We start from the raw sequence: 24,896 nt of genomic DNA on the forward strand, positions 1-24,896 counted from the left end.
TTTTGCCCATATTTGAGGATATGTAGCCTTGCAGATGTTTTCTTTCACCAAAATTAAAGGATGACATCTTTAAACACAAGTCCTCTTCTCTCAAATCGCATTCAGCTTCCTCAAATATAATTTGTTTCGCTGAGATATCGCATTTTGAAATTTTCGTGTTTCTAAATTTTTCTATACATGAAAATCGATTGAGATAACATAGACATGATATAGTCGATTACTAATTTTCTTGAATTGAGCCTTATTTTTCTTAAAATTTTGTCTCACCCCATAATAGTGCTAACTCACCACACCCCTAAACTACCTATCCCTCGGGTGCCAAGTCACACACAGCCCTAATCCCTAGAAACCACCCCTATCATACCGCAAGCAGGCTAACCCACTTAACCTTGGGGACGGCGTTTGCTCGCATATTTTTCTTAAAATAAGTCTTATTTATCTAGATATCTCACACCACAAGTGGGCTAACCAACTTAACTGTTAACCCATCAACTCCCGTATCTCCTAATCCCTAGAAATCACCCCTACCACACCACAAGAAACTTGAAAATTTCAAAATGCGATATCTCAGCGAAAAAAAAATGATATTGAGTAAACTCAACGTCATTTGAAAGAAGAGGACTTGTATTTATGCATCAAAATCCTTCGAAAATATATAGTCCGGTTTCTGGGTCTGAGATCCTGTCGGCCTGTGTTATGAATAGATTCGTGCGACTATTCATCGAAAGTACTTGATAAAAATGCTGGCTTCAGACGATCTAGTGAAACATTGACTGGCTTTCCTTTAATAATAATTGTGTAAAATTTCGAAAAACGTTTTTTGACCTTATGCGGACCATGATACAGTGGAGTATGTGCAGAAGAAATCGCATAATTTCGAACAAAAACATGTGTGGAAATCATTAAATTTGACTTGACAAAAGGCTGTTTAACTGTATATGATAAGCTGTTGTTTTAATATGGATAATTCCAAGAAGTTTTGATAACTCAGTAAAAAGCGTGGATGTAAACAGCCTTCCTTGATCGGAAGTAATGCGAAGTGGTACTCCTAACCTTGAAAACCAATCACTTGCGAGCTTGCTTGCTACAGTTTCCGCTCTAATATCAGTAATTGGAAAAGCTTTAGGCCATCTTGAGAATCGATCAATAACAGTAAGACAATAACGATATCCATTTGATGGGGGTAAAGGACCAATTAAATCAATATTAATGTGCTCAAAGCGCTGAGATGGAATTACGTACCGATGTACAGGTGTCGATGTGTGTGTTTGTATTTTTGCGCGTTTATTGACGCAATTTCTAACGAAAATTGCAATATCTTTTTGCATGTGCGGCCACACGAAACGTTCACGAATGGTTTTGGGAGTATCTTTGATATCGGTGTGTGCTAAGTTGTGTATTTTTGCAATTAAATTGTCTCTGCAAGGACGTGGTGTGAAAGGCCTTACATAAGACGTCGAAAAGTCGCAAACGATAGGATTGGACAACTGCGGAAAGTTCAAAGGTTTGAGCTGAAGAGAGGTTGTTTTACACTCAAGAAAGCTTTTAGTTCCGCGCATTCGCGCTGTTCTTTTGCTATAGTATCAAAATCTATAACTGTACTCATCGATTGCAAAGCATTTACTCGTGATAATGTATCAGCTGTAATGTTATCTTTTCCCGGAACATGTTTAATGTATGGCCTATGAAATCTCTGCGACGAATGTGACGAGGTGTTGATGAGTCTTGTTTTTTCAAGAGAGCAAAGGTTTGTGATCTGTCCAAATGACGAAATCGCGTCCTTCTAAAGCATACCTAAAATGTTTTATAGCTCAATATATTGCCAGTAAATCACGATCATATGTACTATATTTTTGTTGAGCAGCAGATAGTTTTTTCGAAAAGAAACCAAGCCACACCAACGGCCGTGTTACTAGCATCGCTGCATAATACAATTTCTGCTTTTGGTTGAAGGTGAGTCAAAAGAGTAAAGTTGGCAAGAGTCTGCTTACAATGCTTGAAGTAATGTTTTGTTTCTGGCGCCCATGCAATTGGGCTTTTGTCTTTTTTCTTGTTTCCTGGAATAAACTTGATAAGGGGCTGTCAGAAAACCTTTAAGTTCAAAACTTTCGTGGGTATCGGATAATTCCCGATGGCTTAAATTTTTGTTGGTGTAATGATCTTTATTCATTTCACGTTGCTTACAGACTAAACTTACGACTAAACTTCAAGTAATTGAGCAGTGATCCAAATGTGATTTTGTGTATATCTTCCAGTGAGTACGAGCATACAGTATATAGTATAAGAGAGAGCATAGTTAATAGTTACACTGTATGTGTTTTCTGGTATACCTATGTGTACACTCATGTTAAATATATTGCTGTCCAATACATTACAATACCCCCTTCTTAACTTAAATATGCCTTCCCATATTTAATAATTTATATTTGTATTATAAAGTTTCCATTTAACAGTGATAATTTAGTTTTTTGCCTTATCATTTTCTTAGTGAGTTACTCTACTTCTCAGCTTATATTTATAATCTGGGTTTTCGTTTTCCGTGGTTGGTACATTTTCAGAATTTTTCGTTTCTAGCTCTTTTTCGGCTTAATGTGTGTCTACTGAATTTCCATAGCTTCCAACGGTTATACCTTTATTGGAATCTAAGCTTTGATGCGGTAGCAGATCACGCGAATCATTAGAATTGTATGTATCGCCTTCGTTTGAGGCGTTACATGCTATGATTTGATTTGCGTGACGCTTAAAAATTTTATCCGAGGCTATGATTTTTACCTTGAAGGTCTGTTGGCCTAGTTTTTCTAAAATTTCAGCCTTGGTCCAACTAACCTTTCCCGGTATCGAGTAATCTCTAACAATAACTTTGTCGCCTTTTCTAAATTGGTTTTCCCTATCTCTTACTTTATTTCTTACCGACTGATATGAATTGCTATCAGTTTTTCTTTTGGGGTTCAGTACGTCTAAGCGAGTACGCAGTTGTCTGCCAAACATAAGCTGGGCTTGAGATATGCCTGTAGTACTGTGCACTGCATTACGATAGTCCAATAGAAATCTATTCAAAACATCATGGAAATTGGTTTCCGTAGTTTTATACAAGCCTCTCCTTAACGCCGTTTTTATTAGTTTTACACAATTTTCGGCTTGACCGTTGCAGGCAGGATGATCGACTGGCGAAGTTATGTGCTTAATTGCATTTCTTTCTAAAAAAAACTTTAAATTCTCGTGATACGAAAGCTGTCCCATTATCGGAGACTAAGGTTTCCGGCAATCCAAACCGAGCAAAAATTTGCTTTAACACCCCTATTGTCGCTTTGCTCGTGGTGTTTTTGCCCATGTCAACACACTCAACCCATTTGCTATAGCTGTCCACTACAATTAGACACCAGCGCTTCATAAACGGTCCGAAAAAGTCTATATGCACCCTACTCCACGGTTTTTCTGGCCACTGCCAAGGCTTAAGAGTTTGCTTCGCCGGTTCTGGTCGTGACATTAGGCATACTTCACAGGAGTTCGCCTCTTTCTCAATGTCTGCACTTTGGGTTGGCCACCAGCAACACTCTCGAGCCATCGCTTTCATTTTAGCAACCCCCAGATGGAAAGCATGAAGATATTGCATGACATCAGGTTGCAGCGCTCTAAGTATTAGTACCCTATGTCCCCAGAACACACATCCGGAATCTGAAGACAAGTCCAGCCTTCTGTCAAAGAACGGGCGCATGGCCGTATCGGTACAACAGCTGGGCCACCCAGACTTTATGGATTCGCACACTAGCTGTAACAGTTTATCGTTTTGGGTTTCTGTCGGAATTTTTTCAATATTCAAGGGCACCACACTATTTTGTTGAACGTAATTTAAAAATACTCCATCCGGACAGTGTTCCTCCTCGGGTTCCTTTGCCGAAGGGTTTCTAGAAAAATAGTCCGCGATGTTGGTCTTCGACTTAATGTTGACTATATCGAAGGAATACCCAGATAGCGTCAATGCTATCCTCTGCAGTCTATTAGCCGCCATTATTGGGATACCCTTTTTTGGGTCGAAAATATGATGCAACGGTTTATTGTCCGTCACCAAAGTGAAATGGCGCCCGTAGAGAAAATGGTGAAATTTCTTTACACCGTATAGAATTGCCACAGCCTCCCGATCAAGTTGCGAATATCTCTGTTCTGTTTCAGATAACCTACGCGATGCAAATTCTATAGGTCTTTCAATGCCATCGGACGTAATTTGTGACAATACTGCCCTAACTCCTACCGGGCTAGCACCTACAGTCAGCTTGGTTTCAAGCTGTGGGTTAAAATGTGCCAAGCACATTTTCTTTTTTAACCCTGCCTTTAACATGTCTATCGCAATCTCACATTGCTTGGACCAAAGGAATTTGGTGTTTGCCTTGAGCATGTCATACAGCGGGGCACATGTCTTTGCTACATCGGGTAAGAAGCGACGATAAAAATTAACCACGCCTAGAAATGCTTGAAGTTCCTTAACTGATTTTAGGTACGGCATGCCATGTATTTCGCGCGTCTTTGCCGGATTTGGATGTAAACCGTCTTTGTCTATGATGTGCCCTAAGTACTCTACCTGTTTGCAGCAAAACTGGCATTTATTTTTAGCTAATTTTAATCCGGCATTTTCTAGTATTTTCAAAACTCCCTCAAGCCTTTTCATATGTGTTGCCCTATTCGGAGCCGTGATTTATATGTCATCCAAGGAGATTACTACACCCTCTAAATGCATCAAAATACCTTCTATCATTCTTTGAAAAATTGCTGGGGCCGATGCCAGCCCATACACTAGCCTCGTGTACTGAAAAAGTACTTTTGTTGTCGCGATTGTAGTCAACTTGCGTCATTCGGGGTTAAGTTCAATTTGTTGATAAGCCGTAGATAAGTCGATTTTCGTAAACTCTTCGCCCCCATGAAGTTTCGCAAAGAGATCTTCAATCCTCGGTAACGGGTACTGTTCTACTACTAAATTTAGATTAACCGACACTTTGAAATCTCCACAGATTCTACCCCCCCCCCCCCCCCCCCCCCCCGCCCCTCCCCCATCTTTTTTGAGAATAGGCACTATCGGTGTAGCCCACTCGGAGAACACCACTGGCTCAAGGACTTTTAATTGTACTAGGTTGTTGATTTCTTTCTCCACCTTTGCTTGGATCGCCAGCGGTACCGGCCTTGGCTTAAAAAACCTTGGTGTCGCTTTTTCGATCAACTGCAACCTCGCTTGGCCCTTGTTGAAACAACCTAAAGTTCCATCGAACAGTAACGGAAATTTTTCCACCACCCTAGGCACTCCTACACTTTCGCTGGGCAGTGTGAAGTTTAAATTAGCTATATTTAACCCAAACGCTCTTAAAAAATTCCTGCCTAGTAATGGCGGTCCCCCATTATCAACTACTAAGAATTTTATCACTTCGCGTTTGCCTTTAAACTCCACCAGTCCGTCATAACTACCAACAGGGTATATTGCTACGCCATTATACGTTTCTAATATAACGTTTGTACTTACAAGCTCACTTCTGCTAACTAAGTTTGTGAACCGAGCTGCCGAGAGGATACTGAATTCCGAACCTGTGTCCAACTCCATACTAATAGGCGTTTTGTTCAGGTGAACATTTAATTTTATTGGACCATCGTTTACAGATTGCAGTGCGAACAAATTCATTTCGCAATCCTCCGAAAATTTTAGTTATGTTTCCCTAACCGTACACACTTTTTTTAAATGCCCTATTTGCTTACAGTTATGACACTTAAAGTTTTTATACCTGCATTCATGGTTCGATTTTCCACATACCGTGCACTGCTTCCCTTGTCTTTGCTGTCCGCCTTTTTCTTTGCTGCTTTTGTTCGCTGGCTGCGGCTGTTTCTGCTGCCGTCGCTGTTCGTTCCTCTGCTGCGGTGGCTGTTGCTGCTGCTGTACCTTTTTGCCCTTGCTTTGTACGTAGTTCAATGCTTCTTGCGGTTCTTGCTTAATCGAGACACCGAGGCGTTGAGTATATATATACTCGGTGGTGTTCGCAATGTCCACCGCTTTCTTAAAATCACACGCTATCGTTTCCATGAACATTTTGTCACGCGCTGGACCTTTCTCCAACCCCACGATAAATTTGTCTCTCAGTGCGTCGCTCAAACATGCACCAAATTCACAATTTAATGATAACGACCTTACCCGGACGGCCCACTCGTTTATGGACTCTGTTGTCATTTTCTTTGCCTCATAGAATTTATAACGCTCTGCAAACGCTGACGCCGGTGGCTTAAAATGCGCATCCATAACCTCTACGCAACTTTTAAACGTCGTCGCTGCATCGTCTACCTTTTGTGGGCACATTAAATTTTGCAGGAGAATATAAGATCCCTCACCGATTGACGTTAGAAAGATTGCTTTTTTTTTTTTATAGTCCGTAATTTCATTTGCGATAAAGACTTGGTTCAATTGTTGACGGAATACATTCCAATTTTTATCTTCGTGCCTATAATGTGGTGCACTACCAATAATTTGAGCGGCCATTTTACTTGCTGTCGTATGATTTTGTGAGTTCTGCTTTGCCTCGTCGCCACTGTAATGATCTTTATTCATTTCACGTTGCTAACAGACTAAACTTACGACTAAACTTCAAGTAATTGAGCAGTGCTCCAAATGTGATTTTGTGTATATCTTCCAGTGAGTACGAGCATACAGTATATAGTATAAGAGAGAGCATAGTTAATAGTTACACTGCATGTTTTTCTGGTATACCTATGTGTACACTCATGTTAAATATATTGCTGTCCAATACATTACAGTTGGATTTGGTGCTATGCCTGTACTGGAAATCACATGTCCTAAGAAAAGTATTTCAGACTTTCCATATTCACATTTTGAGGGATTAATGGTGAGGCTAAAGAGACACAACCTTTCCAAAACTTTACGCAAATGTTGTAAATGTTCAGCTGATGATGACGATGCTACACAAATGTCATCCAGATAGCAAAATGTGAATTCTAAACCTGCTAAAACTTCATGCATGAAACGCTGGAATGTCTGTGCTGCGTTACAAAGGCCAAATATCATACGTGTAAACTCGAAAAGGCCAAAAGGTGTTATAATAGCTATCTTCAGAATATCCTGCGTTCTAATCGGAATTTGATTATAAGCACGATTTAAATCGATTTTAATAAAAAGAAACACTTTCCGTACATAATATTACTAATGTCTTGCATGTGTGGCAAGGGATATTTATCTGGCATCGTTTGTGCGTTGAGTGCTCTGTAGTCCCCGCAAGGCCGCCGAGATCCGTTAGGTTTACGAACCATATGAAGTGGCGAGGCATACGGACTTTTCGATGGTCTAAATATGCCAAGCTGCATAAGAAAAAAAATTCTTCCTTTGCAGCTTTCAATTTCCCGTCAGTTAGTCGACGAGGTTTTGCGGTGACAGGTGGACCATGTGTTTCAATTACATGCTCGGTTGCCGTAGATGAGGACGATCAAATTTGGTTTAACTGAGTTATGTCAGAAAATTCAGTTCTATAGGGTGAGGATGAATCACACGTCTTCATTGAACTGTAATTTTTGCTTAGCATGTAGATACATTTCGTTTGAAAGTTAGTGAGTGCATCGACGATAGACGAGTTTTTAACATTAACAACTAACCCAAAATTAATTAAAAAATCAGCCCCAATTATATTGTAATGCGTGGATGCTATTACAAACGTCCATTCGAATTTTCGTTTAAGTCCAAAATCAATCGGTATTCGAATGGTGCCAAAAGTTGGAATAGGGCTGTTTTTTGCTGCGAAAAGTATGGAAGAGGATCTTGTCAAATTTCCAATACCAATCAAAGAAAAATCTGCCCCAGTATAATTAAAAACTTGTGTTTGGTGGAACGATCTGTGATAAAAATACGTTTCGAAAAAACAAGTTGTTACAAAGTCCAGAGCTTGTCGCAATTTGATCATCGACGACGCGATCAAATGACGTCGTCGACGCAACTAGTTTTTTTTTTATAAGAACAGGGTTTCTTGCATTGATTCGCTTTTTCACCAAATTTTGTGTGATACCAGCACACATCGGCAGTTTTTATGTTAACATGCGACGATAATTTTGAAGTTTGAGCATCGCTTCTGAGTAACTGATTAAGTATACTTTCCAAACGATCAATGGACTGCCCAATTTGTGAAAATCGATTGTGGTTATGGCGATTATTACAATGATGAACAGCTTCGACATTTTGTTGCGTATCTACAGCTTCAACGTTGCGTTACGCATAGTGTCAATTATCTCATCAACAATTTTAACAAGGCTTTCAATTGACATGGACGGTTGAGTTTTAGTTACACCAACAATTACTTTTTTTAACAATTACTGCACGTGCTGCAGTTGGTAAACATTGCAGCCAAAAGTCTTTTGTAATTTGTTGATCACGCGTAACATTAGTCCTTTGAAGCTGTGTCAACATATTACTTGGTTTGTTGTCACCTAATTGTATACCGGAGGACAATTGCTCTGGACAAGTTAAAGATGACGCTGAAAATTTATCAATGAGAGATGAACGATGGTGGTGCTAAACTTATCCTGCTGCAATCCATGAATGCTTCTAGTCAAATAAACCATGATTGGATATTGGTTACTGCATATCCTTGTAGTTTTGGTGGCTGTGATTTAATTAACAAGGCTGCGGTTGCACTCGACGGATTGACCATGATATTGGATGCATCGGCAAAATGTTCCTCTTGTTGTTCCAACCTCTCCTCACACTGCTGCTTAAACCCGCTGAAACTTACGAAGGTGCGTTTGGACTGAAGCTGGATGACATACCTAGCTCTGCTTCTGCTTAGCTCATGGACAATGGGGTGGGTTTGCTTCATCCTCGCGCAACGAATTTGTGCAAAAAAAAGTAAAATGTATGCCGTATATAAAACTACAGAAAAATTTTACGCGAAACTAATCCAGCGAAACTAAATCTTGCAGCAAAAAAAAAATCGTTTAATATGTCTACTATAGAAGTATGGGGATATGGAGTAACTGGCAAAAACAACAGTCGAGGGGAGAAAAAGGTGGACCATTCCCCCATGTCTATACCCAACCAACTTGTTAACCACGAAATATATTTTGTATAGGTTAACCCTATCTATACTTACTTCTGCTCAGCTCATCAGACCTCTACATTTCGCCATCGACCAAAAGAAATTTAAATCTTCAATTTAATATTGAAGTTTTTACATTTTATTCATTCCAACTATGAACTAAAGTTCAAGTCCTACGCCTACATCAAAATACTTAGTAAATTAGCATCCGCTTTGTGAATTTTTAGGAATTTAATTTCAAAATTTCGCTAGTATCAAAAAAACTATTTTCCTAATATTTAATATTCGTAATTTTTCTTTTTCGAATTCAACGCAAAAAAAAAAACGATAGCAATAAAAAAATTTCTCCTTTAAATTGAAATATATATCTAATTAATTTTAGCAATTTTTGTTGTTGCCGATATAACAACCAAAAATTGTTAATACATCCCAGAGCACGGGGAAAAACAAGTGTCAATAAAATATGACACTTTGGCAGCATTGCCAACAAACAAGTCCAATTTTCACAGCTATTCTGCAACAGATGTCGCAGTGGTGTGAATATCAATTGGCACGAACCAGAATAGAAGTAGGATTAATGAAGACAAACAAAAAACCGCTGTGGTGGCTGAATGGTTATAGCAGCGGCGCCTAAACGTTGCCGATGAAGGAATTTAGCAGTTCCCGAAATGGATCTATACAACGAGCTTTGGCAGTTGTCTAAAATTTTTTCTTTCTTCTATTCTAATTTAAAAATTTTTTCAATTAAGAAAAAATTTATCATAACAATAATAATGATAAAAAATTATTGTTAGGCCTTGAGCTCGATTCGAACCCGCGATCTTAAAATCAGTAGGCCGATATAACAACAAAAATTGTTAATACATCCCAGAGCACGGGGAAAAACAAGTGTCAATAAAATATGACACTTTGGCAGCATTGCCAACAAACAAGTCCAATTTTCACAGCTATTCTGCAACAGATGTCGCAGTGGTGTGAATATCAATTGGCACGAACCAGAATAGAAGTAGGATTAATGAAGACAAACAAAAAACCGCTGTGGTGGCTGAATGGTTATAGCAGCGGCGCCTAAACGTTGCCGATGAAGGAATTTAGCAGTTCCCGAAATGGATCTATACAACGAGCTTTGGCAGTTGTCTAAAATTTTTTCTTTCTTCTATTCTAATTTAAAAATTTTTTCAATTAAGAAAAAATTTATCATAACAATAATAATGATAAAAAATTATTGTTAGGCCTTGAGCTCGATTCGAACCCGCGATCTTAAAATCAGTAGGCCGATATAACAACAAAAATTGTTAATACATCCCAGAGCACGGGGAAAAACAAGTGTCAATAAAATATGACACTTTGGCAGCATTGCCAACAAACAAGTCCAATTTTCACAGCTATTCTGCAACAGATGTCGCAGTGGTGTGAATATCAATTGGCACGAACCAGAATAGAAGTAGGATTAATGAAGACAAACAAAAAAACCGCCGTGGTGGCTGAATGGTTATAGCAGCGGCGCCTAAACGTTGCCGATGAAGGAATTTAGCAGTTCCCGAAATGGATCTATACAACGAGCTTTGGCAGTTGTCTAAAATTTTTTCTTTCTTCTATTCTAATTTAAAAATTTTTTCAATTAAGAAAAAAATTATCATAACAATAATAATGATAAAAAATTATTGTTAGGCCTTGAGCTCGATTCGAACCCGCGATCTTAAAATCAGTAGGCCGATATAACAACAAAAATTGTTAATACATCCCAGAGCACGGGGAAAAACAAGTGTCAATAAAATATGACACTTTGGCAGCATTGCCAACAAACAAGTCCAATTTTCACAGCTATTCTGCAACAGATGTCGCAGTGGTGTGAATATCAATTGGCACGAACCAGAATAGAAGTAGGATTAATGAAGACAAACAAAAAACCGCTGTGGTGGCTGAATGGTTATAGCAGCGGCGCCTAAACGTTGCCGATGAAGGAATTTAGCAGTTCCCGAAATGGATCTATACAACGAGCTTTGGCAGTTGTCTAAAATTTTTTCTTTCTTCTATTCTAATTTAAAAATTTTTTCAATTAAGAAAAAATTTATCATAACAATAATAATGATAAAAAATTATTGTTAGGCCTTGAGCTCGATTCGAACCCGCGGTAATTAATTTTAGTTAATAGCACAAAAAAAAAATCAAAATCAATATAAGAAAAAAAAGCAAACAGCATTATGTGCAAATGCCTGTATGTATGTCGATCTAACATTTTACATATGTATGTAAGTCATAAACCTTACTACGTCTGCATAACATCAGTATCTTCGATCCAAACACATATTTTGGTAATTTTTCTTTGCTACAAGATTAGGACAGATTACTTACTTGCATTCAGCTATTCCATCCATGCGACGGTGGGCCCAGCGACGACGACGTTGTAGATGATGCCTTCAAAGAAATGAAATGCGAACGATGTTGCACAAGAACAACTAGTTCGGAATCATTTAAAAGGTAATGACGGTCGAGCAGGTTCGACCAGTGCTATCCGAACAATTTATATGTGAATTCTTTCGATAATTACGTAGGTAAACAAGTTACCTTTTTCAACCACACACTCTCATAGGCATGCCCAAAAGCACACCAGGCAAAAACGACTCGAACTATGCAATGAAATATTGCGAATATTTTACATTGCTCTTTTTCTTCTGTCCTTCTAACACTTAAAACTTGACATCTTGAAACTATAATAATTTTTTTTTTTTGGTATTTTTGTGAATATTATTTATATTTATTTAGTTGTCTCTACATTTCTACATTTCTATTTTTACCCAAGAAGGTATTTACTTATATACTTGTTAATATTTTTGCTGGCACTGTGCATTGTTTCCTTCATCATTTAGAACTCAATAAAACATAATAGAATTAAGGGCTTCTTAAATATGGTATTATAAATTCTTTTTTTTTATATATTAATTTATACTTTCTAAATTTGTATTCAACAATTCGGAAGTTCACTACGAAATTTACTTTCCCATTAACCAAAGACATTCATGTCTTTCGAGCTGCTCATCTTTCTCAATTCATTCTTGGATTGCAAGACCAAAGAATTTGCACTTGGCACCATTTTTGCAAAACTTAAATTTTAACAAAGATTTTTTTTTTGTAATAACAGAAATAAAAATGGGTATTTCACAAACAGCAATACTGGCACTATGGATTTCGGGATCTTCAGGGTAGGCCTCGGCAACACTAGCCGGTTTTGGGAATACGACGTCAAGCGAGGATCTCTACAGATGTCTACGCCTTTAAGAAAAATCGCTTAGGTTGGCACTCTAAGTCACTTCACCTTCGTTTTGCATAGTTATGGTTGTAACTGACGCACTTATTATTTTATTTTAGTTCAACTTAAAATCGTTTGAAGTCTTTGTTAGTTTATACTAACTTAGTGCAAAAAGTCACTATACTTACTTCACATTTTTACTTTTTTGTTTGAAAAATCTTTTTAAACTTTTCTCACCAACATATCAAGGTTTTATTTTTTTTCTTTTGAAAAAGACGTTTTCAATTCAAGTACCGGCAAAAGACTGACTTTTTCTGCTGCAGTCAACATCAAGCTCAGCTCAAAGTCTCGCTAACCTTGAACTAATATTGAACTAGGACTAGCGGTTATTATGGCTGTTGGTCCAGCTTAGTGCAATGTTAATTGTTTAGGCAGGATGCCTAACTTTTCCGCAACTGATTGCGACCCCCCCAATGCAACTCTGCAAATCGATACTCGACTTAATTTACAACCACCTACACCATCACCCTCATGCATGTGCATGCATGTACATGCACGTGTATGTGTGCTTTTTGCCAGCACTCATGCATATGCATATCGGGGTTGATGTGTGGGTGCCTTTCCCCTCCAAAACGGAGGATTTTGCGGGTCAACGGTTGTAGCTTGCTATACAACCGGCCTCTTTGATTTCAACAGCCAACCAGTTAACATCTGCCGCCAGCGATCTCTGCCGTATTTCTGCGTTTATTCAGGTAATATTGTAACTATTGCTAGTTTTACATTTACCCAATAAATCACATATATTATAACGAGAAATCTCGTCTATTTGCTTATTTTCATTTCCAACCCGCTTATTCCCACTGAGATCGACCCCGGTGCGCCCACCTACCTCCAGGAGCACACGCACCCCGGACGAACATTTGGTCCATCTTCACCAGGAATTGGAAACAGCACCTAAATTACAGTCCACAACAAAGCATCATAGCTGACCGCACACACTTCAGAATTCCTAACATAAAAAGTTATACGAAAAATATTTGCCCATCAACAGCTATACCACAAAATTTCGATAGTATATTATTTAATACCAGCGTGCAAAACACTGAGCAAGCGACAGCCAGATTAAGCCATCAGCAACACCACAAGTCATCTTGCCACATCACCACCAGAACATACAAATCACCAAAAAGCTCACAGTAAGTGCAATATTTCTTGCAACATTTTTTTTGGTTAAAATAATAAATAAAAGTGCGAAAAATCGATCTAAAGTGCCATACGTGATTGTAGTTAACCGCGAAAAGTGTGAAAAAACTGTGTAGTGCCAATAAGGAAAATAAGTGCAAACGCGTTGCATTAACGTCGTTTAAGATTCCTTGTGACTATCTGGTCTGTCCCCCCACCAGCGGTAAGGCTCTCCGGACACAGCACAAGGAAGAGGTACACATAACCTCACTTTCACATAAAATTTCACGCCATTCGATTTAAATTTTCTTTTTGCATCACATTTTTTTCACTAATTTCTCTAATTAATCTTGTTACACAGTATTGTTCTCTGTTGCATAAGATTTATTTCACGGTTTCACACTTTTCGTCGAGTTTATATCAACGCGCGCACTTATCTTATAATAAAATTGAAGGTTGAAGTGGCGAGTGGTTTTTACATCCCTTGGTTAATTTGCTCTCCACCTTTCAACCATGAACATGGATTCTTACATTAGATTGGCCGATCGAATAATCGAATTCGAGGCCGATTTTAATGACATCAATGCGGCTTTGCACACTGTGCACACTCTTGCAATACAGCAAAAAGGGTTGCAAGCTAAGTGGGAAAAAGCAGAGAACGCCCTAGAGGAGTTGCTTGGCTCTGACACGCTCGACGCAAAGAAAATTGCAGCGGTCAAGATCAAGCATAAAGCGGCATATGCCGTATTCCTGAGATGCATGTCAAACATGGCTGAACTTCAAGCCAAATTGAAGGAGGAAAAAGATAGGGCAGTCAAACCTGAGGGAGAACGCGCGCGCGAACACAGTATCCGCCTGCCAGCTTGCGATACTGAGGTATTCAAGGGCAACTACCTATCTTGGCCAACGTTTCGTGACCTGTTCACGACCATCTATAAAAACAACAGTCGCCTAAGCCCGGTAGAAAAGTTGTTCCACCTCAATCAGAAAACTCAAGGTGAGGCAAAGGACATCGTCAAGAAATGTCCCTTGACAAATGAAGGCTTCGAAACAGCCTGGAAAAACCTATGTGAGAGATACGAGAATAAACGGATTCTCGTGAACTCACAACTACAAATTTTGTTTAATCTAAAAAAGATAGATAGCGAGTGCGGCAGCTCTATCAAAACCTTACAGCGCGACATAAATAATTGCTTGGCATCTTTAAAAACACATCAGATCGATGTTTCAAATTGGGATGCGATTATTACCTATTTATGTTCGACAAAATTACCTGAAAATACGTTGGCTCTATGGGAGCAGAGCATTGACCACAAGACGGACATATCCAAGTGGGAGGATATGGACAAATTCTTGTCAAATCGTTTCCAGACACTTGAAACCGTGTCTGGTTTTACAGGGAATGCCACTTCTAAAGTGCAAAAATCAAACACGTCGCGCCAGTCGACAGAAAACCCTACAAAAAGACTTGGTGCTTTTCAAACCAAAGTAACCAAGCAAACAACAAAATCAATGTGTAAAATGTGCAAATCTACGGAGCACAGATTACGCAACTGTTCACGTTTTTGCGATTTAAACCCAGTAGAAAGGATTAAATTCGTCAAATCCACAAATGGCTGCCTGAATTGTTTATCCCCAGGACACACAGTGACGAGGTGCACCAGTTCATACAACTGTTCCAAATGCCACTCTCGTCACCACACGCTCCTGCATGCGGACACACTTCAGCAACCGGCGGTACGAAATCCCTTCAAAGATGCGGATAATGCCCCATCAACTTCGGCACAGGCAAGGAAAAGACAGGAATCGGGACAACCACCTTCCTCTGCGAATCAGAATGTCAAATCCTGCCATGCCAATTCCAGCACAGGCGTGCTATTAGGAACTGCTCACGTACACATTCACCATAACGCTACCGACTTCTCCGCGCGGGCATTAATTGATTCTGGGTCTGAATGTTCCTTTATAACTGAAAGACTGAAACGCAGAATCAATTTGCCAGCGAGGAAAATGCATGCCCATGTTTCAGGCATCACAAATGCGGTGTCAGCTCAGGTGAAAGAAGCATCCAACATCGAACTACGTTCACCAGTGGATCCCTGCTTCAGCCTGACTACACCCGTACTAGTTCTAACGAAACTCACTGGGAATCTTCCATCCTGCCATATCAACGCAATGACTATGCAGGCATTCCCAGACTTGGTTTTGGCAGACAAGAGGTTCTACGTCAACGAAGACGTAGACCTCATACTTGGCGGAGACATATATCCCCAAATTATAATGAACGGTATAAAAAAGAATGTGCTAAACTCACTCTTAGCCCAAGAGACAGTGTTCGGTTGGATACTAACCGGTCGTATCGAAGCACCGAATCCAACGAAGAGCATTATGTCTTTCTACAACGAGGTTGCGTTAGACAATCAACTCAAAGCTTTCTGGGAGGTAGAAAATGTACCCAAAAATAAAATATTAAATGAAGATGAAAGGTACTGCGAACAACTATTTAAAGAAACAACGCAGCGAAGTGAGGATGGAAGGTACACCGTGTCACTACCATTCCGGCAGGATTACCCTAACAATATTAACTTAGGACCATCCCTGAAGCGTGTATGCTCTCAATTCTTCCGGAATGAGGGGCGGCTAATAAAAAACCCAGATTTAGGTAAGGAATATGTTCGAGTGTTGTCAGAATATGAAACGCTCGGACATATGAGAAAATTAAAAAAGAACATCCCATCCGACGATTCGGATCATTACTTCCTGCCCCACCACGCCGTTGTAAAAGCAGAAAGTACAACCACCAAGGTACGCGTAGTATTTAACGCCTCGAGCCCTACGGCCAACGGCAATAGCTTAAACGATATTCTCCTCCCAGGCCCAGTTCTGCAAGCCGATCTACCCATACTTATCTTACGATGGAGACTATACCGCTTCGTATTCAATAGCGACATCGAAAAGATGTATCGACAAATTTGGGTGAACGAAAATCACACCAAATTTCAACGTATTGTGCATCGCACTTCCCCGAATGACCCTATTAGTCTTTACGAATTAAAGACGGTTACCTTCGGAGTGAATTGCGCTCCATATCTCGCGATAAGAACGCTCCTACAACTAGCGGACGACGTCTCAAACTCGCACCCTACAGCGGCTAGCATACTGCGAGAATACATGTATGTAGATGAGGTGTTAGCGGGTGGACATACGACCACATCGACTGTTAAAGCCAGAGATGAAATTCGTCAAGTCCTACAATCAGCGGGCTTTCCACTTCGCAAATGGACCTCCAACTCAGAGGACATTCTAAGGGACATCCCCAAAGCAGACCTGCTCAATGAAAACTTCCTGGCATTCGAAGATACCAGTTCAGTGAAAGCATTAGGTATTCGATGGAATGCCCACTCCGATTTATTTTATTTTAAAGCAGGGACGCTGGACAACCCGGAAAACATTACGAAGAGAGCAGTCCTATCCGCTATAGCCAAACTTTTCGATCCTTTAGGCTGGCTTGCGCCAATGGTTATTGTGGCAAAAATACTCATGCAGAGTATTTGGCTAGAAGGCACCGCTTGGGACGAACCAGTATCGACCAGTACGTTGGAACAATGGAGAACTTTCACCGACCAATACCATGAGATCGATAGAATCAGGATACCTAGATGGGTCAACTTCTCTCCAGGAACCGACATCGAGATTCATGGATTTTGTGACGCATCCGAAAAGGCTTATGCAGCAGCCGTTTACATGCGTGTCAAGACGGATGTTGATGTCTGCACAAACCTGCTTCTATCTAAAACGCGAGTAGCCCCAGTGAAAACTCTCTCTCTCCCACGCTTGGAACTTTGCGGAGCTGTGCTGTTAGCGGAAATCACCGAATCACTTTTCAGGAACCTCAAATTGGGACCAGTGAAAGTCCACCTTTGGACGGATTCAACTATCGTCCTCGCATGGATAAGGAAACCGCCCTGTTCCTGGTCCACTTTCGTCGCACATCGGATCACCAAGATCGTCGACATGGTCGGTAGCAAGGACTGGCTTCACGTGAACTCGGAGTCAAACCCAGCCGATTTAGGCAGCAGAGGACTACCTGCCTCTGACTTGGTCGACAATTCGTTGTGGTGGCAGGGACCTTCTTGGCTGCAAGAAGACAATTCCCACTGGCCAGCACAAGACACCGAATACAACACGTCAATTGAGGAAAAGCGGATAAAGGTTCATGCAGCGTCAGTGAACAACAACCCTAACATCCTTGATAGGTTCTCCGACCTTTCAAGGGCGCTGCGGGTTATATCTTACATTTTTCGATTTGCCCGCAGAACACATCCCAAAACCAGAGTTTCCTTCAATAGGCAGTCTCATACAATCGCACCTGATGAAATCGAAACTACGTCACAACGATTGATAGCTATATGCCAAAGGAAATATTATCAAGCAGAGTATGCCAACTTGAAGTCAGGGAAACCAATTCATGGGAAGAGTGAAATTTTACCCTTAAACCCATTTATCGATTCTGATGGTATAATCAGAACTGGTGGTAGGATTAACGCATCCAAAGATATGCCCTACAACGAACGACACCCAATTATCCTGCCGTACACTTGTCGGCTATCCAGACTCCTAGTTGAGTTTATACATAAGATCTCCCTCCATGGAGAAAACCAGCTGATGCTGCGCTTTATTCGCACTCAGTACTGGATACCGCGTGTTAAAATCATGATTAGGTCTGTCATCCACAAATGTAAAGTGTGTACTATTTACAAGAAGCGGGCACAAACTCAACTCATGGGCATCCTTCCCAAGGAGCGCACCACTTTTGCCAGGGCCTTCACAAATACAGGGGTAGATTTCGCCGGACCTTTTGACATAAAGTCCTACCGAGGGAGAGGGTGTCGGACCTCAAAGGGATATGTATGTTTGTTCGTCTGCTTTTCAACGAAAGCTATTCATCTTGAAGCGACAAACGACCTTAGTACCGGGTCCTTCTTGGCTGCCTTTTCCAGATTTGTATCCAGACGAGGATGCCCAAAAAACGTCTACTCCGACAACGGTACAAACTTTGTCGGAGCTTCACGATCCTTACGATCGGAGTTCAAGGCATTTCTTCGGGAAGCGAGGGACGATACCATGAATAAATATAGCCACCAAACTCTCGCATGGCATTTCATACCCCCAGGTGCTCCTCACATGGGAGGCTTGTGGGAGGCAGGGGTAAAGAGTTTTAAAACCCATTATAAAAAAATCGCGTCCGAACATAAATATACCTTCGAGGAGTTTACGACCCTGTTATGCCGAATAGAGGCATGTCTTAACTCTAGACCACTGAGTCCCTCATCAAATGAACTTTCCGACCTGGAGCCGCTTACTCCAGGCCATTTTCTCGTGGGTGGGCACCTGTTAGCTCCACCCGAACTCGACTGTGACGAGAATCCTGCCTCAATAGTCAACAGATGGCAAAAAATGAAGGCCTTGCATCATACTTTCTGCCAAAGATGGAAATCGGAATATCTCACCGAGATCCAGAAACGATATAAATGGAAACATCCACAATCCAATTTAAAATCCGGAGACCTGGTCGTTATCAAGGAGGATAACCTCCAACCTAACGAGTGGAGAATGGGGAGGATCGTCAACATACACCCAGGCTCTGACAACCGTGTGCGTGTTGTTGACGTCCAGACAACCAAGGGACAAATAACTAGACCAATTTCGAAATTGGTACTCCTTCCGTCCCACGACAAGGAGGAGGAAATGTAAGGGGGAAAATTCCGCCTTACAAAACCCGAGAAAACCACAACGCTATTTCCCCCGACTACCTACAATTAGAGGCCCACGGTTAGTGATAGCATCGAAAGCATATTAAGGAACCCACGTCTTCGTGTCTCTCTATCCCTAAGCTTGTGTTTCTCCCGAGCCATATATTATCATCAACCCCCCGGTCTCGTGAGGGTGCAAGTCTACCGGAGGGGAAACCTAAGGCGTACTACGCGATGGCAATGGAGAAAGGGAGCTCGGGACATAAAGACGCGTTCAACCACGCGCCGTGATGCCCCGCTATCCCTAAGCTTGCGTCGCTCCCGAGGCCCTAATTATAATCAACCACCCCGGTCTCGTGATGGTGCGAGTCTACCGGAGGGCGATCCTACATCTTATTTTTCTTTTTTTTCTACCCCCGGTCTCGTCGTGTCGAGTCTGCCGGAGGGAATCCTACACCTGACTACTGTTGGGCAATGGGGAAAGGGAGCGAGATGCACGAAGACACGGGAGAGCTTACCAAAAGCTCGCAAACAAAAGGCATTTTTTTTCTATGGTTTTTTAACAATACTAACCGTGGCCCCCATGAACACAAGACCCAAGACGCAGATCTACTATCTGCAACCGAACATAAATCCGCTCAACCAAAAGCACGAGACCAACAGGATTGTGTACTTAATGAGTAGGGACAGTCATCTTCTAAACATGGGTTAACCTCGGCTTATAGAATTTTGCGGAAACCATGGAATCGTGGACTTTCGTAAACCTATGAACCTACGAAACCTAAGCCAAATCAAAATTCATCGTTCAACGTCAAAACCCTCGACTAGTAAAATGATTCGCTTAACGCAAAAGGAATGCATATCGTTGGTAACTAGTGGAGGTACCATAACGAAATGCATTCAATGAGCATGTTAAATGAATTTTCGGAACCGTCGTCTCTATTTATGAATTTGGGGAAAAAGGTTATATTTGAGAAATTAAAGGTTAACCTGGAATCCTTCCATGAAGTCTTAAAAGGACAAGAGCTTTCCGAAATTTCTGCATAAACGGGTGACAACTCCTTGTTTAGCAGGAGCGCACAAAAGTTGGACTCTTCTGTCCATGCTAAGGTCGGAATATAGAGCCAGCGGCGGCAGCGTAGGGTATACCCCAATCACAAAATATTTTTCAAAAAATTCCCATTGCAGGAGTCGCACAGAAACGTCCTATTTCGGAACTGGGTGGAAGAGCGCCGTATCTCAGAATGCTTTTCATTAACTCAACCCCCTCTTGTGACAAAATGCTTTGAACTTATGCTCGTAGAGGGAGTTTTGGCAACATAGGGCATTTTTCGAATAAAAGTCTAACGTACGGCGTTCTCTAAACAATTTCTGAAAGAGTGACCAAACCAACATGACCTTATCAATCACGAAATCTTCAGTAGAAACTGAATCATTTCCCCCCCACAACTTACAAACTTATTATCACAACTACTGAAATCTTCCCGATTGATCAAGTCGTCACATATTTTTTGGACTCTTTAGTTGATTACGAACGTGAATGTAAACCCACAATCAAAAAAAAATCCTTTCGTAATTTCACATAAGTCAAAAATTTTTTGGAAGTGAGAAAAAGGTCCCTAACCTTGAGCAGTATCCGGTACCCCTTACCACTGGTGGGGGGAAGTACCAGACTTACAAAAGGTCGTTGAAAGCGGGAGTGCATCCCACCGGGTGGATACTTCCCTTACCTCGAACAGTATCTGATACCCCTTACCAGTGGTGGGGGGAAGTGCCGGACTTGAACGAGGTTTTAACAAGGAAAAACCGACTAATGTCATTTTTACATCTTTACGCAGTATCTGCTACCCCTTACCACTGGTGGGGGGAAGTAGCGGACTGACGCAAAGCTTCCCAGTTATTTTTCGAGAAAATGGGATGCGTTGTTGATCACAAAAAAAAAAGGGAAAAACGCTTTTTATGGAATGAAAAGTTCCTACAACCATGAATTAAAACAGACCCAGAAACCATCCCATTCACTCGTTATCCCATAACGAGGACATCATAAACGCCTACCGCAGAAGGGCGAACACTTATTTTTTTTAAGAAATTACAAAATAACACCCCGGGTCACTCGCTCACCGAGAGCGAGGACCCCAGAAAAACAAGTAATGACAACACGATACTTTGTACAAACAAAGATGCACCACTCGTATCTGGACTGCGCTGCATTTCGCGGACGACCATTCCGGCAGCAGCGTTATATGTAGAACGGGATGTGAATGGGCGCACCACAGGACCGCGATGCGGGAATATAAGTGGTACCCACTACTTAAGCTCCGTCCTCTCCCAATTGTGCATTTCAAATACAGAAGTATTGTCGGAAATAATAAAAAAGGGGAGAAATAAATAAATCAAATATTACCGAATTGGCGGCGTTTTGCATGGCCGTATGCTTTGTATTGCCTGATCAATTTGCAAAGGTGTTGTCTTAGTCGATGCCTTGAGTAGGAATGGATAACTCCAATGTCAAATGCCTCTGGCTGCAAAGAAAAGCAAAAGAGGAATAAATTAATACAAATAAACATTTTTTTTTTTTTTGTATGCTCTTATGATTTTTATTTTAAAGTGTTTAGTTACTTCACAAGCGAATTCGATATAAGGAATATGTAATATGTAGTTTTATCCAAAACATAAATAAACATGAGTTACCAATAAATTATTGTACATTATTTTCATATGAAAGCAATAACTCTCTCTCAACAATCACATTTTGGGCGCGCATTCTTCTCCTTTAACATATTCGTCCAATCCAAATGATTTTCGTCCTCTTCAATTTGTGAACGATGCAAATGTTTACCCTGATACTGAAATTCGCCAAATTGTGATGCTACCGGATCGTGACCAACTGTTAAAACGGCCAACACCTTTCCATCCGAATCCAAGTAATATGCAACAAATTTCCAAATCACCTTTAATTATCACCTCAGTAAAACGTCCATAACCGGCGTAGCGTATACCTTTGCCGAATACATTTGAAAAGAAGAATGGCACCGTTTTTAAATCTTCAATTGTACCAGTCATATTTAATGCAGCAACACGGCCATGATATTGTGCCAATTGTATGTGACCAATTGCGCTACGTTGATTGGCATGGGCGAATACGGGTGCTTTGGCTATACCACCGCCAACATAAACATCGATTACATTGGTCATCACATGCATATCGGTATCGATAGATCCATCGGAATTAACTTTAATACCTGAATCGCGCAGGAAATCGGTGTTAAAAGTTGAACAGGTACCCAATACAACAACATCGCAAGGATATTTGCTACCATCGACAAGTTCGACTTCGGTAACAACACCATCGGCGTTTCCATTCAACTCCAACAATACACTATGATTTTTCATAATAATACCTTTTTCACGATATAATCGATAGAATAGTTCGCCCACTGGCTGGCCGAAAATGCTAAATGGATATTGGCTTGAATATACTATGGTTACCGATTTAACTTTGCTGTGCAGCGTCGACGCCATTTCCATTGAAATAAAGCTGCCACCTACACACACTAGTCTCGTTTCGGGTGTTATCGCTGCTAATATTGCTCTAGCATCGTCATATTCGCGTACAGTGAAAACATTTTTCAAAGATGTTCCTTGCACTGGTGGCTTGCGTGCATTCAACCCAGTACAAATAAAAGTTTATCATATGAGATCTCTTCGTTATCCGAACAAATGACTGTCTTAGAAGCTGTATCCACTTTTGTCGCTGCCACACCAAGCATAACTTCAATATCGTAGTGTGCATAGAAATCCGATTTGCGAAACTCCAACTTTTCTAGTGGTACATCTATGGTTTTTGTTAGTTTGACACGATCATAGGGTAGACATTTTTCACGACACAGCATAACAATGCGACCGGTAAAACCCTCTTGACGTAGTGTTTCTACACAAATACCACCAGCGGGTCCACCACCAATAACCACCATACAAGTATTATTCGCCTTATCGCGTTTTACCATATCCTTTACTCGTTTATTATTTTCCAAATCTGTACGCTTCGCTCGCAATTTAACTTTGCCGTCGTTTTCGACACGCACCATAAAACAGGGTAGCGAGTCAACACCTGGAAAATCTTCAATATCAACGGTGCGTAAATCGAAAGCAGCACCATGCCATGGACAACGTACACGTCCCTGGCCCAAGGCGCCGGTATTCAGTGGTGCACCGTAATGTGGACATTTATTTCCAATAGCAAATATTTGACCTCCTTGTTTTGCCACCAAGACTTTTGTGTCCACATCAAACTGGAATTGTTTCATTTCATTTTCCTGTAAATCGTCAATGTGACAGACTTCAACAGGACCGGTATATTCTGACATTTCGCCTTCAGATTGATAGGTACCACTTTGCTCCGTATCTCCTGCCTTGCCCTTCTTTTTAGAAGTTGTTGAATATTCTTTACAATTAGCACCACCCATTATGCCAAATATTGATTTTTTACACCCCAACAAATTACTTTTAAGTACTTTTTGCTGTTGTTGCAGTGTTGATGTTTGGTAAAACCTTCCTTGTTTTTTTGTGGTGCTGAGCTAAGGTGCGGACTGTTGTGAAGGTGATTCGAGTACAGCTGGCCGAATATCGTATTGTTGAGTTTTTTTCTATAGCAATTTAAGAAAAATGTTATATCGAAACAATGCCACGGAAGTTGTTGCTCTTTATATTGTCGCCGTACTAAACCGTGGGATGAAAGAATGTTGGAACAACGCCGCGATATTAAATTCCTGTGTGTAGACGCAATTTTTTTGTGATGGAATGCCAAGCTTATGAAAGGCGTTAGATTGGATTGCGGTTGATTTTTTTGGAGAGACGAATATGGAGATTTACATATATTGAGCGGAATACTTCATAGTAGCAATATCGGAGATAGTATTATTATGGGTTATTCATCCAATACGCGCGAGCAACAAACCACGAATTTTACAAATACCTTTTAATCCTTGTAAACTATCTACTGACTAAAATAAAAACAAGTCACCTGAAAATAAACGAAAAATGAATTAAAAATCTGACATACCATAAAAAATAGTCATTGCAATAAAATTATTGCAAAATATTTTACTACTTACCCTTGTGTCCAGCAACGCGTAAATTTTACATGAATTGAAGCAAAAACGGTAAAATAAATCTTTCGATTCATTTTTTGTTTTTGCTTCATGCTCTACACTGGAATGTTCAACCAACGTATGTATGTATGTATGATACATACAAGAAAACGAGAAACGACAGAGTTGCCATATTACCCAACTCGACCACCCAATGGTGCGTTTCTTGTTTGCGTCTGTCTAAGAGTAGAGAAGACAACACAAGGTTAAATCACAAGAGCCCCCCCCCCCCCCCCCCCCCTCTTATCAAGCCGAAATCATATGAAGTATAAAATAAATCCATTTATTATTTTTTTTTTCAACAAATATTAAATTAAATTACTGCACAGCCGTAACTGAGTGGCACAGAAACCCACTTCAGTGGCGAAGACGGCGATGCACGGAGAGCGCTGCGGACGACGCATACCGCTTGGGGCAACTCCAACACCTATACGGGTAAAATTGCATATGCCCATTTAGATGGGCAATCAAGCCTCCAAACGACCGAAGATGCCGT

General features: G+C 40.6%; 1 protein-coding gene and 1 pseudogene across 2 annotated transcripts in view; one reads left to right on the forward strand and one right to left on the reverse strand.

Annotated features, from left to right (window-relative positions):
- LOC137240171 (uncharacterized) overlaps nt 1–24,896 on the forward strand; it is a 1,093,642-nt gene that overhangs the window by 264,512 nt on the left and 804,234 nt on the right. The window lies entirely within an intron of this gene.
- On the reverse strand, nt 21,817–24,041 carry LOC137240172 (apoptosis-inducing factor 3-like; annotated as a pseudogene).

This window comes from Eurosta solidaginis, chromosome 2 (assembly GCF_040869045.1).
Source record: "Eurosta solidaginis isolate ZX-2024a chromosome 2, ASM4086904v1, whole genome shotgun sequence".
Lineage (NCBI taxonomy): Eukaryota > Metazoa > Arthropoda > Insecta > Diptera > Tephritidae > Eurosta > Eurosta solidaginis.